The following is a 13,680-nucleotide window of genomic DNA, read 5'->3' on the forward strand; positions in this document are numbered from 1 at the left end:
GCAATCCAATCTGTTACCCCTCAAAAAAAGCAATCCAATTTGTTACCCCTCAAAAAAAGCAATCCAATCGATTCCTTGGACAGCCTCGATTCCTTTCTCCCACCTCGTGCCGTCAGAGGAGGCGCCCCAAGCGCGCGCCCGATCCCCGGCACTGGCCGGTTCTGTTGGGTAACGTAGTAATTTCAAAAAAATTCCTACGCACACGCAAGATCATGGTGATGCATAGCAACGAGAGGGGAGAGTATGATCTACGTACCCTTGTAGATCGCAACGGAAGCGTTGACACAACATAGAAGAAGTAGTCGTACGTCTTCTTCCCGATCCGACCGATCCAAGCACCGTTACTCCGGCACCTCCGAGTTCTTAGCACACGTACAGCTCGATGACGCTCTCCGGGCTCTGATCCAACAAAGCTTCAGGGATGAGTTCCATCAGCAGAACGGCATGGTGACAATGATGATGTTCCACCGATGCAGGGCTTCGCCTAAGCACTACAACGATATGACCGAGGTGGAATATGGTGGCAGGGGGCACCGCACACGGCTAAGGAACGATCACGAGGATCAACTTGTGTGTTCTAGGGTGCCCCCTGCCCCTGTATATAAAGGAGCAAGGGGGAGGCCGGCCGGCCTATGGGGCGCGCCAAGGGAGGGGGAGTCCTCCTCCTAGTGGGAGTAGGACTCCCCTTTCCTAGTCCAACTAGGAGACTTGGGGGGGAAGGAAAGAGAGGGAGAGGGAGAGGGAAAGGGGGGCCGCGCCCTCCCCTCCTAGTCTAATTCGGACTCCCTTGAGGGGGGGCGCGCCACCTCTTGGGCTGTCTCTCTCCCCTCAGGCCCAATAAGGCCCATTACTTCCCCGGGGGGTTCCGGTAACCCCTCCGGCACTCCGGTTTTCTCCGAAATCACCCGGAACGCTTCCGGTGTTCGAATATAGCCGTCCAATATATCAATCTTTATGTCTCGACCATTTCGAGACTCCTCGTCATGTCCGTGATCACATCCGGGACTCCGAACTAACTTCGGTACATCAAAATGCATAAACTCATAATAACTGTCATCGTAACGTTAAGCGTGCGGACCCTATGGTTCGAGAACAATGCAGACATGACTGAGACAAATCTCCGGTCAATAACCAATAGCGGGACCTGGATGCCCATATTGGCTCCTACATATTCTACGAAGATCTTTATCGGTCAGACCGCACAACAACATACGTTGTTCCTTTTGTCATCGGTATGTTACTTGCCCGAGATTCGATCGTCGGTATCCAATACCTAGTTCAATCTCGTTACCGGCAAGTCTCTTTACTCGTTCTGTAATACATCATCCCGCAACTAACTCATTAGTTGCAATGCTTGCAAGGCTTATGTGATGTGCATTACCGAGAGGGCCCAGAGATACCTCTCCGACAATCAGAGTGACAAATCCTAATCTCGAAATACGCCAACCCAACATGTACCTTTGGAGATGAAGGAAATATGCCCTAGAGGCAATAATAAAGTTATTATTTATTTCCTTATATCATGATAAATGTTTATTATTCATGCTAGAATTGTATTAACCGGAAACATAATACATGTGTGAATACATATACAAACTTAGTGTCACTAGTATGCCTCTACTTGACTAGCTCGTTAATCAAAGATGGTTATGTTTCCTAACCATGAACAAAGTGTTGTTATTTGATTAACGAGGTCACATCATTAGTTGAATGATCTGATTGACATGACCCATTCCATTAGCTTAGCACCCGATCGTTTAGTATGTTGCTATTGCTTTCTTCATGACTTATACATGTTCCTATGACTATGAGATTATGCAACTCCCGTTTGCCGGAGGAACACTTTGTGTGCTACCAAACATCACAACGTAAATGGATGATTATAAAGGAGCTCTACAGGTGTCTCCAATGGTAGATGTTGGGTTGGCGTATTTCGAGAATAGGATTTGTCACTTCGATTGTCGGAGAGGTATCTCTGGGCCCTCTCGGTAATGCACATCACATAAGCCTTGCAAGCATTGCAACTAATGAGTTAGTTGCGGGATGATGTATTACGGAACGAGTAAAGAGACTTGCCGGTAACGAGATTGAACTAGGTATTGGATACCGACGATCGAATCTCGGGCAAGTAACATACCGATGACAAAGGGAACAACGTATGTTGTTATGCGGTCTGACCGATAAAGATCTTCGTAGAATATGTAGGAGCCAATATGGGCATCCATGTCCCGCTATTGGTTATTGACCGGAGACGTGTCTCGGTCATGTCTACATTATTCTCGAACCGTAGGGTCCGCACGCTTAACGTTACGATGACAGTTATTATGAGTTTATGCATTTTGATGTACCGAAGATTGTTCGGAGTCCCGGATGTGATCATGGACATGACGAGGAGTCTCGAAATGGTCGAGACATAAATATTGATATATTGGAAGCCTATGTTTGGTTATCGAAAGTGTTCCTGGTGAAATCGGGATTTTACCGGAGTACCGGGAGGTTACCGGAACCCCCGGGAGCCATATGGGCCTTAATGGGCTTTAGTGGAAAGGAGAAAGGGGCAGCCCAAGGTGGCCACGCGCCTCCCCCCTCCCCTAGTCCTATTAGGACTAGGAGAGGTGGCCGGCCCCCCTCTCTCTCTTTCTCCCTCGGGGAATCCTAGTCCAACTAGGATTGGGGGGGAGTCCTACTCCCGGTAGGAGTAGGACTCCTCCTGCACCCTCCTCCTGGCCGGCGGCCCCCTCCCCCTTGGCTCCTTTATATACGGAGGCAGGGGGCACCTCTAGACACACAAGTTGATCCTTGAGATCATTTCTTAGCCATGTGCGGTGCCCCCTGCCACCATATTCCACTTCGATCATATTGTAGCGGTGCTTAGGCGAAGCCCTGCGATGGTAGAACATCAAGATCGTCACCACGCTGTCGTGCTGACGGAACTCTTTCCCGACGCTTTGCTGGATCGGAGCCCGGGGATCATCATCGAGCTGTACGTGTGCTAAGAACTCGAAGGTGCCGGAGTATCGGTGCTTGGATTGGTAGGATCGGGAAGACGTACGACTACTTCCTCTACGTTGCGTCCACGCTTCCGCAGTCGGTCTGCGTGGGTACGTAGACAACACTCTCCCCTCTCGTTGCTATGCATCACCATGATCTTGCGTGTGCGTAGGAAATTTTTTGAAATTACTGCGTTCCCCAACAGTGGCATCCGAGCCTAGGTTTTATGGTTTGATGTTATATGCACGAGTAGAACACAAGTGAGTTGTGGGCGATATAAGTCATACTGCCTACCAGCATGTCATACTTTGGTTCGGCGGCATTGTTGGACGAGACGACCCGGACCAACATTACGCGTACACTTACGCGAGACCGGTTACCCCGACGTGCTTTGCACATAGGTGGCTTGCGGGCGACTGTCTCTCCAACTTTAGTTGAACCAAGTGTGGCTACGCCCGGTCCTTGCGAAGGTTAAAACGGAGTCTATTTGACAAACTATCGTTGTGATTTTGATGCGTAGGTGAGATTGGTTCTTGCTTAAGCCCGTAGCAGCCACGTAAAACTTGCAACAACAAAGTAGAGGACGTCTAACTTGTTTTTGCAGGGCATGTTGTGATGTGATATGGTCAAGCATGATGATGAATTTTATTGTATGAGATGATCATGTTTTGTAACCGAGTTATCGGCAACTGGCAGGAGCCATATGGTTGTCGCTTTATTGTATGCAATGCAATCGCGATGTAATGCTTTACTTTATCACTAAGCGGTAGCGATAGTCGTGGAAGCATAAGATTGGCGAGACGACAACGATACTACGATGGAGATCAAGGTGTCGCGCCGGTGACGATGGTGATCATGACGGTGCTTCGAAGATGGAGATCACAAGCACAAGATGATGATGGCCATATCATATCACTTATATTGATTGCATGTGATGTTTATCTTTTTTATGCATCTTATCTTGCTTTGATTGACGGTAGCATTATAAGATGATCTCTCACTAAATTATCAAGAAGTGTTCTCCCTGAGTATGCACCGTTGCCAAAGTTCGTCGTGCCCAGACACGACGTGATGATCGGGTGTGATAAGCTCTACGTCCATCTACAACGGGTGCAAGCCAGTTTTTGCACATGCAGAATACTCAGGTTAAACTTGACGAGCCTAGCATATGCAGATATGGCCTCGGAACACGGAGACCGAAAGGTCGAGCGTGAATCATATAGTAGATATGATCGACATAACGATGTTCACCATTGAAAACTACTCCATCTCACGTGATGATCGGTTATGGTTTAGTTGATTTGGATCACGTGATCACTTAGAGGATTAGAGGGATGTCTATCTAAGTGGGAGTTCTTAAGTAATTTGATTAATTGAACTTAAACTTATCATGAACTTAGTACCTGATAGTATCTTGCTTGTTTATGTTGATTGTAGATAGATGGCTCGTGTTGTTGTTCCGTTGAATTTTAATGCGTTCCTTGAGAAAGCAAAGTTGAAAGATGATGGTAGCAATTACACGGACTGGGTCCGTAACTTGAGGATTATCCTCATTGCTGCTCAGAAGAATTACGTCCTGGAAGCACCACTAGGTGCCAGGCCTGCTGCTGGAGCAACACCAGATGTTATGAACGTCTGGCAGAGCAAAGCTGATGACTACTCGATAGTTCAGTGTGCCATGCTTTACGGCTTAGAATCGGGACTTCAACGACGTTTTGAACGTCATGGAGCATATGAGATGTTCCAGGAGTTGAAGTTAATATTTCAAGCAAATGCCCGGATTGAGAGATATGAAGTCTCCAATAAGTTCTATAGCTGCAAGATGGAGGAGAACAGTTCTGTCAGTGAGCATATACTCAAAATGTCTGGGTATAATAATCACTTGATTCAGATGGGAGTTAATCTTCCAGATGATTGCGTCATTGACAGAATTCTCCAATCACTGCCACCAAGCTACAAGAGCTTCGTGATGAACTATAATATGCAAGGGATGAACAAGACTATTCCCGAGCTCTTCGCAATGCTGAAAGATGCGGAGGTAGAAATCAAGAAGGAGCATCAAGTGTTGATGGTTAACAAGACCACTAGTTTCAAGAAAAAAGGCAAAGGGAAGAAGAAGGGGAACTTCAAGAAGAACGGCAAACTAGTTGCTACTCAGGAGAAGAAACCCAAGTCTGGACCTAAACCTGAAACTGAGTGCTTCTACTGCAAGCAGACTGGTCACTGGAAGCGGAACTGCCCCAAGTATTTGGCGGATAAGAAGGATGGCAAGGTGAACAAAGGTATATGTGATATACATGTTATTGATGTGTACCTTACTAGAGCTCGTAGTAGCACCTGGGCATTTGATACTGGTTCTGTTGCTAATATTTGCAACTCGAAACAGGGACTAAGGATTAAGCGAACACTGGCGAAGGACGAGGTGACGATGCGCGTGGGAAACGGTTCCAAAGTCGATGTGATCGCGGTCGGCACGCTACCTCTACATCTACCTTCGGGATTAATATTAGACTTAAATAATTGTTATTTGGTGCCAGCGTTGAGCATGAACATTATATCTGGATCTTGTTTAATGCGAGACGGTTATTCATTTAAATCACAGAATAATGGTTGTTCTATTTATATCAGTAATATCTTTTATGGTCATGCACCTTTGAGGAGTGGTCTATTTTTGATAAATCTCGATAGTAGTAACACACATATTCATAATGTTGAAGCCAAAAGATGCAGAGTTGATAATGATAGTGCAACTTATTTGTGGCACTGCCGTTTAGGTCATATCGGTACAAAGCGTATGAAGAAACTCCATACTGATGGACTTTTGGAACCACTTGATTATGAATCACTTGGTACTTGCGAACCGTGCCTCTTGGGCAAGATGACTAAAACGCCGTTCTCCGGTACTATGGAGAGAGCAACAGATTTATTGGAAATCATACATACCGATGTATGTGGTCCGATGAATATTGAGGCTCGTGGCGGATATCGTTATTTTCTCACCTTCACAGATGACTTAAGCAGATATGGGTATATCTACTTAATGAAACACAAGTCTGAAACATTTGAAAAGTTCAAAGAATTTCAGAGTGAAGTTGAAAATCATCGTAACAAGAAAATAAAGTTTCTACGATCTGATCGTGGAGGAGAATATTTGAGTTACGAGTTTGGTGTACATTTGAAACAATGCGGAATAGTTTCACAACTCACGCCACCCGGAACACCACAGCGTAATGGTGTGTCCGAACGTCATAATCATACTTTACTAGATATGGTGCGATCTATGATGTCTCTTACTGATTTACCGCTATCGTTTTGGGGTTATGCTTTAGAGACGGTCGCATTCACGTTAAATAGGGCACCATCAAAATCCGTTGAGACGACGCCTTATGAACTATGGTTTGGCAAGAAACCAAAGTTGTCATTTCTTAAAGTTTGGGGTTGCGATGCTTATGTGAAAAGGCTTCAACCTGATAAGCTCGAGCCCAAATCGGAGAAATGTGTCTTCATAGGATACCCAAAGGAGACAGTTGGGTACACCTTCTATCACAGATCCGAAGGCAAGACATTCGTTGCTAAGAATGGATCCTTTCTAGAGAAGGAGTTTCTCTCGAAAGAAGTGAGTGGGAGGAAAGTAGAAATTGACGAGGTAACTGTACCTGCTCCCTTATTGGAAAGTAGTACATCACAGAAAACTGTTTCTGCGACACCTATACCAATTAGTGAGGAAGCTAATGATGATGATCAAGAAACTTCAGGACAAGATACTACTGAACCTCATAGATCAACCAGAGCAAGATCCGCACCAGAGTTGTACGGTAATCCTGTTCTGGAAATTATGCTGCTAGATCATGATGAACCTACGAACTATGAAGAAGCGATGGTGAGCCCAGATTCCGCAAAATGGCTTGAAGCCATGAAATCTGAGATGGGATCCATGTATGAGAACAAAGTATGGACTTTGGTTGACTTGCCCGATGATCGGCAAGCAATTGAGGATAAATGGATCTTCAAGAAGAAGACTGACGCTGATGGTAATGTTACTGTCTACAAAGCTCGACTTGTCGCAAAAGGTTTTCGACAAGTTCAAGGGGTTGACTACGATGAGACTTTCTCACCCGTAGCGATGCTTAAGTCTGTCCGAATCATGTTAGCGATTGCCGCATTTTATGATTATGAAATTTGGCAGATGGATGTCAAAACTGCATTCCTGAATGGATTTCTGGAAGAAGAGTTGTATATGATGCAACCGGAAGGTTTTGTCGATCCAAAGGGAGCTAACAAAGTGTGCAAGCTTCAGCGATCCATTTATGGACTGGTGCAAGCCTCTCGGAGTTGGAATAAACGCTTTGATAGTGTGATCAAAGCATTTGGTTTTATACAGACTTTCGGAGAAGCCTGTATTTACAAGAAAGTGAGTGGGAGCTCTGTAGCATTTCTGATATTATATGTGGATGACATATTACTGATTGGAAATGATATAGAATTTCTGGATAGCATAAAGGGATACTTGAATAAGAGTTTTTCAATGAAAGACCTCGGTGAAGCTGCTTACATATTAGGCATAAAGATCTATAGAGATAGATCAAGGCGCTTAATTGGACTTTCAGAAAGCACATACCTTGACAAGATTTTGAAGAAGTTCAAAATGGATCAAGCAAAGAAAGGGTTCTTGCCTGTGTTACAAGGTGTGAAGTTGAGTCAGACTCAATGCCCGACCACTGCAGAAGATAGAGAGAAAATGAAAGATGTTCCCTATGCTTCAGCAATAGGCTCTATCATGTATGCAATGCTGTGTACCAGACCTGATGTGTGCCTTGCTATAAGCTTAGCAGGGAGGTACCAAAGTAATCCAGGAGTGGATCACTGGACAGCGGTCAAAAACATCCTGAAATACCTGAAAAGGACTAAGGATATGTTTCTCGTATATGGAGGTGACAAAGAGCTCACCGTAAGAGGTTACGTTGATGCAAGCTTTGACACTGATCCGGATGATTCTAAATCGCAAACCGGATACGTGTTTACATTAAACGGTGGAGCTATCAGTTGGTGCAGTTCTAAACAAAGCGTCGTAGCGGGATCTACATGTGAAGCGGAGTACATCTTCGGAAGCAGCGAACGAAGGAGTCTGGATGAAGGAGTTCATATCCGATCTAGATGTCATACCTAGTGCATCGGGTCCAATGAAAATCTTTTGTGACAATACTAGTGCAATTGCCTTGGCAAAGGAATCTAGATTTCACAAGAGGACCAAACACATCAAGAGACGCTTCAATTCCATCCGGGATCTAGTCCAGGTGGGAAACATAGAAATTTGCAAGATACATACGGATCTGAATGTTGCAGACCCGTTGACTAAGCCTCTTCCATGAGCAAAACATGATCAGCACCAAGGCTCCATGGGTGTTAGAATCATTACTGTGTAATCTAGATTATTGACTCTAGTGCAAGTGGGAGACTGAAAGAAATATGCCCTAGAGGCAATAATAAAGTTATTATTTATTTCCTTATATCATGATAAATGTTTATTATTCATGCTAGAATTCTATTAACCGAAAACATAATACATGTGTGAATACATAGACAAACTTAGTGTCACTAGTATGCCTCTACTTGACTAGCTCGTTAATCAAAGATGGTTATGTTTCCTAACCATGAACAAAGTGTTGTTATTTGATTAACGAGGTCACATCATTAGTTGAATGATCTGATTGACATGACCCATTCCATTAGCTTAGCACCCGATCGTTTAGTATGTTGCTATTGCTTTCTTCATGACTTATACATGTTCCTATGACTATGAGATTATGCAACTACCGTTTGCCGAAGGAACACTTTGTGTGCTACCAAACATCACAACGTAACTGGGTGATTATAAAGGAGCTCTACAGGTGTCTCAAATGGTAGATGTTGGGTTGGCGTATTTCGAGAATAGGATTTGTCACTCCGATTGTCGGAGAGGTATCTCTGGGCCCTCTCGGTAATGCACATCACATAAGCCTTGCAAGCATTGCAACTAATGAGTTAGTTGCGGGATGATGTATTACGGAACGAGTAAAGAGACTTGCCGGTAACGAGATTGAACTAGGTATTGGATACCGACGATCGAATCTCGGGCAAGTAACATACCGATGACAAAGGGAACAACGTATGTTGTTATGCGGTCTGACCGATAAAATATGGGCATCCAGGTCCCGCTATTGGTTATTGACCGGAGACGTGTCTCGGTCATGTCTACATTGTTCTCGAACTGTAGGGTCCGCACGCTTAACGTTACGATGACAGTTATTATGAGTTTATGCATTTTGATGCACCGAAGATTGTTCGGAGTCCCGGATGTGATCATGGACATGACGAGGAGTCTCGAAATGGTCGAGACATAAAGATTGATATATTGGAAGCCTATGTTTGGTTATCGGAAGTGTTCCGGGTGAAATCGGGATTTCACCGGAGTACCGGGAGGTTACCGGAACCCCCCGGGAGCCATATGGGCCTTAATGGGCTTTAGTGGAAAGGAGAAAGGGGCAGCCCAAGGTGGCCGCGCGCCTCCCCCCTCCCCTAGTCCTATTAGGACTAGGAGAGGTGGCCGGCCCCCCTCTCTCTCTTTCCCCCTCGGGGAATCCTAGTCCAACTAGGATTGGGGGGGGGAGTCCTACTCCCGGTAGGAGTAGGACTCCTCCTGCGCCCTCCTCCTGGCCGGCGGCCCCCTCCCCCTTGGCTCCTTTATATACGGAGGCAGGGGGCACCTCTAGACACACAAGTTGATCCTTGAGATCGTTCCTTAGCCATGTGCGGTGCCCCCTGCCACCATATTCCACTTCGATCATATTGTAGCGGTGCTTAGGCGAAGCCCTGCGATGGTAGAACATCAAGATCGTCACCACACCGTCGTGCTGACGGAACTCTTCCCCGACGCTTTGCTGGATCGGAGCCCGGGGATCATCATCGAGTTGTACGTGTGCTAAGAACTCGGAGGTGCCGGAGTATCGGTGCTTGGATCGGTCGGATCGCGAAGACGTACGACTACTTCCTCTACGTTGCGTCCACGCTTCCGCAGTCGGTCTGCGTGGGTACGTAGACAACACTCTCCCCTCTCGTTTCTATGCATCACCATGATCTTGCGTGTGCGTAGGAATTTTTTTGAAATTACTGCGTTCCCCAACAGGAGACACCTGTAATGCTCCTTTATAATCACCCAGTTACGTTGTGACGTTTGGTAGCACCCAAAGTGTTCCTCCGGCAAACGGGAGTTGCATAATCTCATAGTCATAGGAACATGTATAAGTCATGAAGAAAGCAATAGCAACATACTAAACGATCGGGTGCTAAGCTAATGGAATGGGTCATGTCAATCAGATCATTCAACTAATGATGTGACCTCGTTAATCAAATAACAACACTTTGTTCATGGTTAGGAAACATAACCATCTTTGATTAACGAGCTAGTCAAGTAGAGGCATACTAGTGACACTCTGTTTGTCTATGTATTCACACATGTATTATGTTTCCGGTTAATACAATTCTAGCATGAATAATAAACATTTATCATGATATAAGGAAATAAATAATAACTTTATTATTGTCTCTAGGGCATATTTCCTTCAGTCTCCCACTTGCACTAGAGTCAATAATCTAGATTACACAGTAATGATTCTAACACCCATGGAGCCTTGGTGCTGATCATGTTTTGCTCATGGAAGAGGCTTAGTCAACGGATCTGCAACATTCAGATCCGTATGTATCTTGCACATCTCTATGTCTCCCACCTAGACTAGATCCCGGATGGAATTGAAGCGTCTCTTGATGTGCTTGGTTCTCTTGTGAAATCTGGATTCCTTTGCCAAGGCAATTGCACCAGTATTGTCACAAAAGATTTTCATTGGACCCGATGCACTAGATATGACACCTAGATCGGATATGAACTCCTTCATCCAGACTCCTTCGTTCGCTGCTTCCGAAGCAGCTATGTACTCCACTTCACATGTAGATCCCGCTACGACGCTTTGTTTAGAACTGCACCAACTGACAGCTCCACCGTTTAATGTAAACACGTATCCGGTTTGCGATTTAGAATCGTCCGGATCAGTGTCAAAGCTCGCATCAATGTAACCTTTTACGATGAGCTCTTTGTCACCTCCATATACGAGAAACATATCCTTAGTCCTTTTCAGGTATTTTAGGATGTTCTTGACCGCTGTCCAGTGATCCACTCCTGGATTACTTTGGTACCTCCCTGCTAAACTTATAGCAAAGCACACATCAGGTCTGGTACACAGCATTGCATACATGATAGAGCCTATGGCTGATGCATAGGGAACATCTTTCATTTTCTCTCTATCTTCTGCAGTGGTCGGGCATTGAGTCTGACTCAACTTCACACCTTGTAACACAGGCAAGAACCCTTTCTTTGCTTGATCCATTTTGAACTTCTTCAAAATCTTGTCAAGGTATGTGCTTTGTGAAAGTCCAATTAAGCGTCTTGATCTATCTCTATAGATCTTTATGCCTAATATGTAAGCAGCTTCACCGAGGTCTTTCATTGAAAAACTCTTATTATGATATCCAGAAATTCTATATCATTTCCAATTAGTAATATGTCATCCACATATAATATCAGAAATGCTACAGAGCTCCCACTCACTTTCTTGTAAATACAGGCTTCTCTGAAAGTCTGTATAAAACTATATGCTTTGATCAACTCATCAAAGCGTTTATTCCAACTCTGAGAGGCTTGCACCAGTCCATAGATGGATCGCTGGAGCTTGCACATTTTGTTAGCACCTTTCGGGTTGACAAAACCTTCTGGTTGCATCATATACAACTCTTCTTTAATAAATCCATTAAGTAATGCAGTTTTGTTTATCCATTTGCCAGATTTCATAAAATGCGGCAATTACTAACATGATTCGGACAGACTCAAGCATAGATACGAGTGAGAAGCTCTCATCGTAGTCAACACCTTGAACTTGTCGAAAACCTTTTGCGACAATTCTAGCTTTGTAGATAGTAACACTACTATCAGCGTCCGTCTTCCTCTTGAAGATCCATTTATTCTCAATTGCTTGCCGATCATCGGGCAAGTCAACCAAAGTCCAAACTTTGTTCTCATACATGGATCATATCTCAGATTTCATGGCCTCTAACCATTTCGCGGTATCTGGGCTCACCATCGGTTCTTCATAGTTCGTAGGTTCATCATGATCTAGTAGCATGACTTCCAGAACAGGATTACCGTACCATTCTGGCGCGGATCTCACTCTGGTTGATCTACGAGGTTCAGTAGTATCTTAATCTGAAGTTTCATGATCATTATCATTAGCTTCCTCACTAACTGGTGTAGGTGTCACTGAAACAGTTTTCTGTGATGTACTACTTTCCAGTAAGGGAGCAGGTACAGTTACCTCGTCAAGTTCTACTTTCCTCCCACTCACTTCTTTCGAGAGAAACTCCTTCTCTAGAAAGTTTCCGAATTTAGCAACAAAAGTCTTGCCTTCGGATCTGTGATAGAAGGTGTATCCAATAGTATCCTTTGGATATCCTATGAAGACACATTTCTCCAATTTGGGTTCGAGCTTATCAGGTTGAAGCTTTTTCACATAAGCATCGCAGCCCCAAACTTTCAGAAATGACAGCTTAGGTTTCTTGCCAAACCATAGTTCATACGGTGTCGTCTCAACGGATTTAAATGGTGCCCTATTTAACGTGAATGCAGCTGTCTCTAATGCATAACCCCAAAACAATAGTGGTAGATCTGTAAGATACATCATAGATCGCACCATATCTAATAAAGTACGATTATGACGTTCAGACACACCATTACATTGTGGTGTTCCAGGTGGCGTGAGTAGTAAAACTATTTCACATTGTTTTTAACTGAAGGCCAAACTCGTAACTCAAATACTCTTCTCTACGATCAGATCGTAGAAACTTTATTTTCTTATTACGATGATTTTTCACTTCACTCTGAAATTCTTTGAACTTTTCAAATGTTTCAGACTTATGTTTCATCAAGTAGATATACTCATATCTGCTCAAATCATCTGTGAAGATCAGAAAATAATGATACCTGTTGCGAGCCTCAATATTCATCGGACCACATACATCAGTATGTATGATTTCCAACAAATCTGTTGCTCGCTCCATTGTTCCAAAGAACGGAGTCTTAGTCATCTTGCCCATGAGGCATGGTTCGCAAGCATCAACTGATTCATAATCAAGTGATTCCAAAAGTCTATCAGCATGGAGTTTCTTCATGCGCTTTACACCAATATGACCTAAACGGCAGTGCCACAAATAAGTTGCACTATCATTATTAACTTTGCATCTTTTGGTTTCAATATTATGATTATGTGTATCACTACGATCGAGATCCAACGAACTATTTTCATTGGGTGTGTAACCATATAAGGTTTTATTCATGTAAACAGAACAACAATTTATTCTCTTACTTAAATGAATAACCGTATTACAATAAACATCATCAAATCATATTCATGCTGAACGCAAACACCAAATAACACTTATTTAGGTTCAACACTAATCCCGAAATTATAGGGAGTGTGCGATGATGATCATATCAATCTTGGAACCACTTCCAACACACATCGTCACTTCATCCTTAACTAGTCTCTGTTTATTCTGCAACTCCCGTTTCGAGTTACTAATCTTAGCAACTGAACTAGTATCAAATAC

The sequence above is a fragment of the Triticum dicoccoides genome, chromosome 2A (genome assembly GCF_002162155.2).
Source record: "Triticum dicoccoides isolate Atlit2015 ecotype Zavitan chromosome 2A, WEW_v2.0, whole genome shotgun sequence".
NCBI lineage: Eukaryota > Viridiplantae > Streptophyta > Magnoliopsida > Poales > Poaceae > Triticum > Triticum dicoccoides.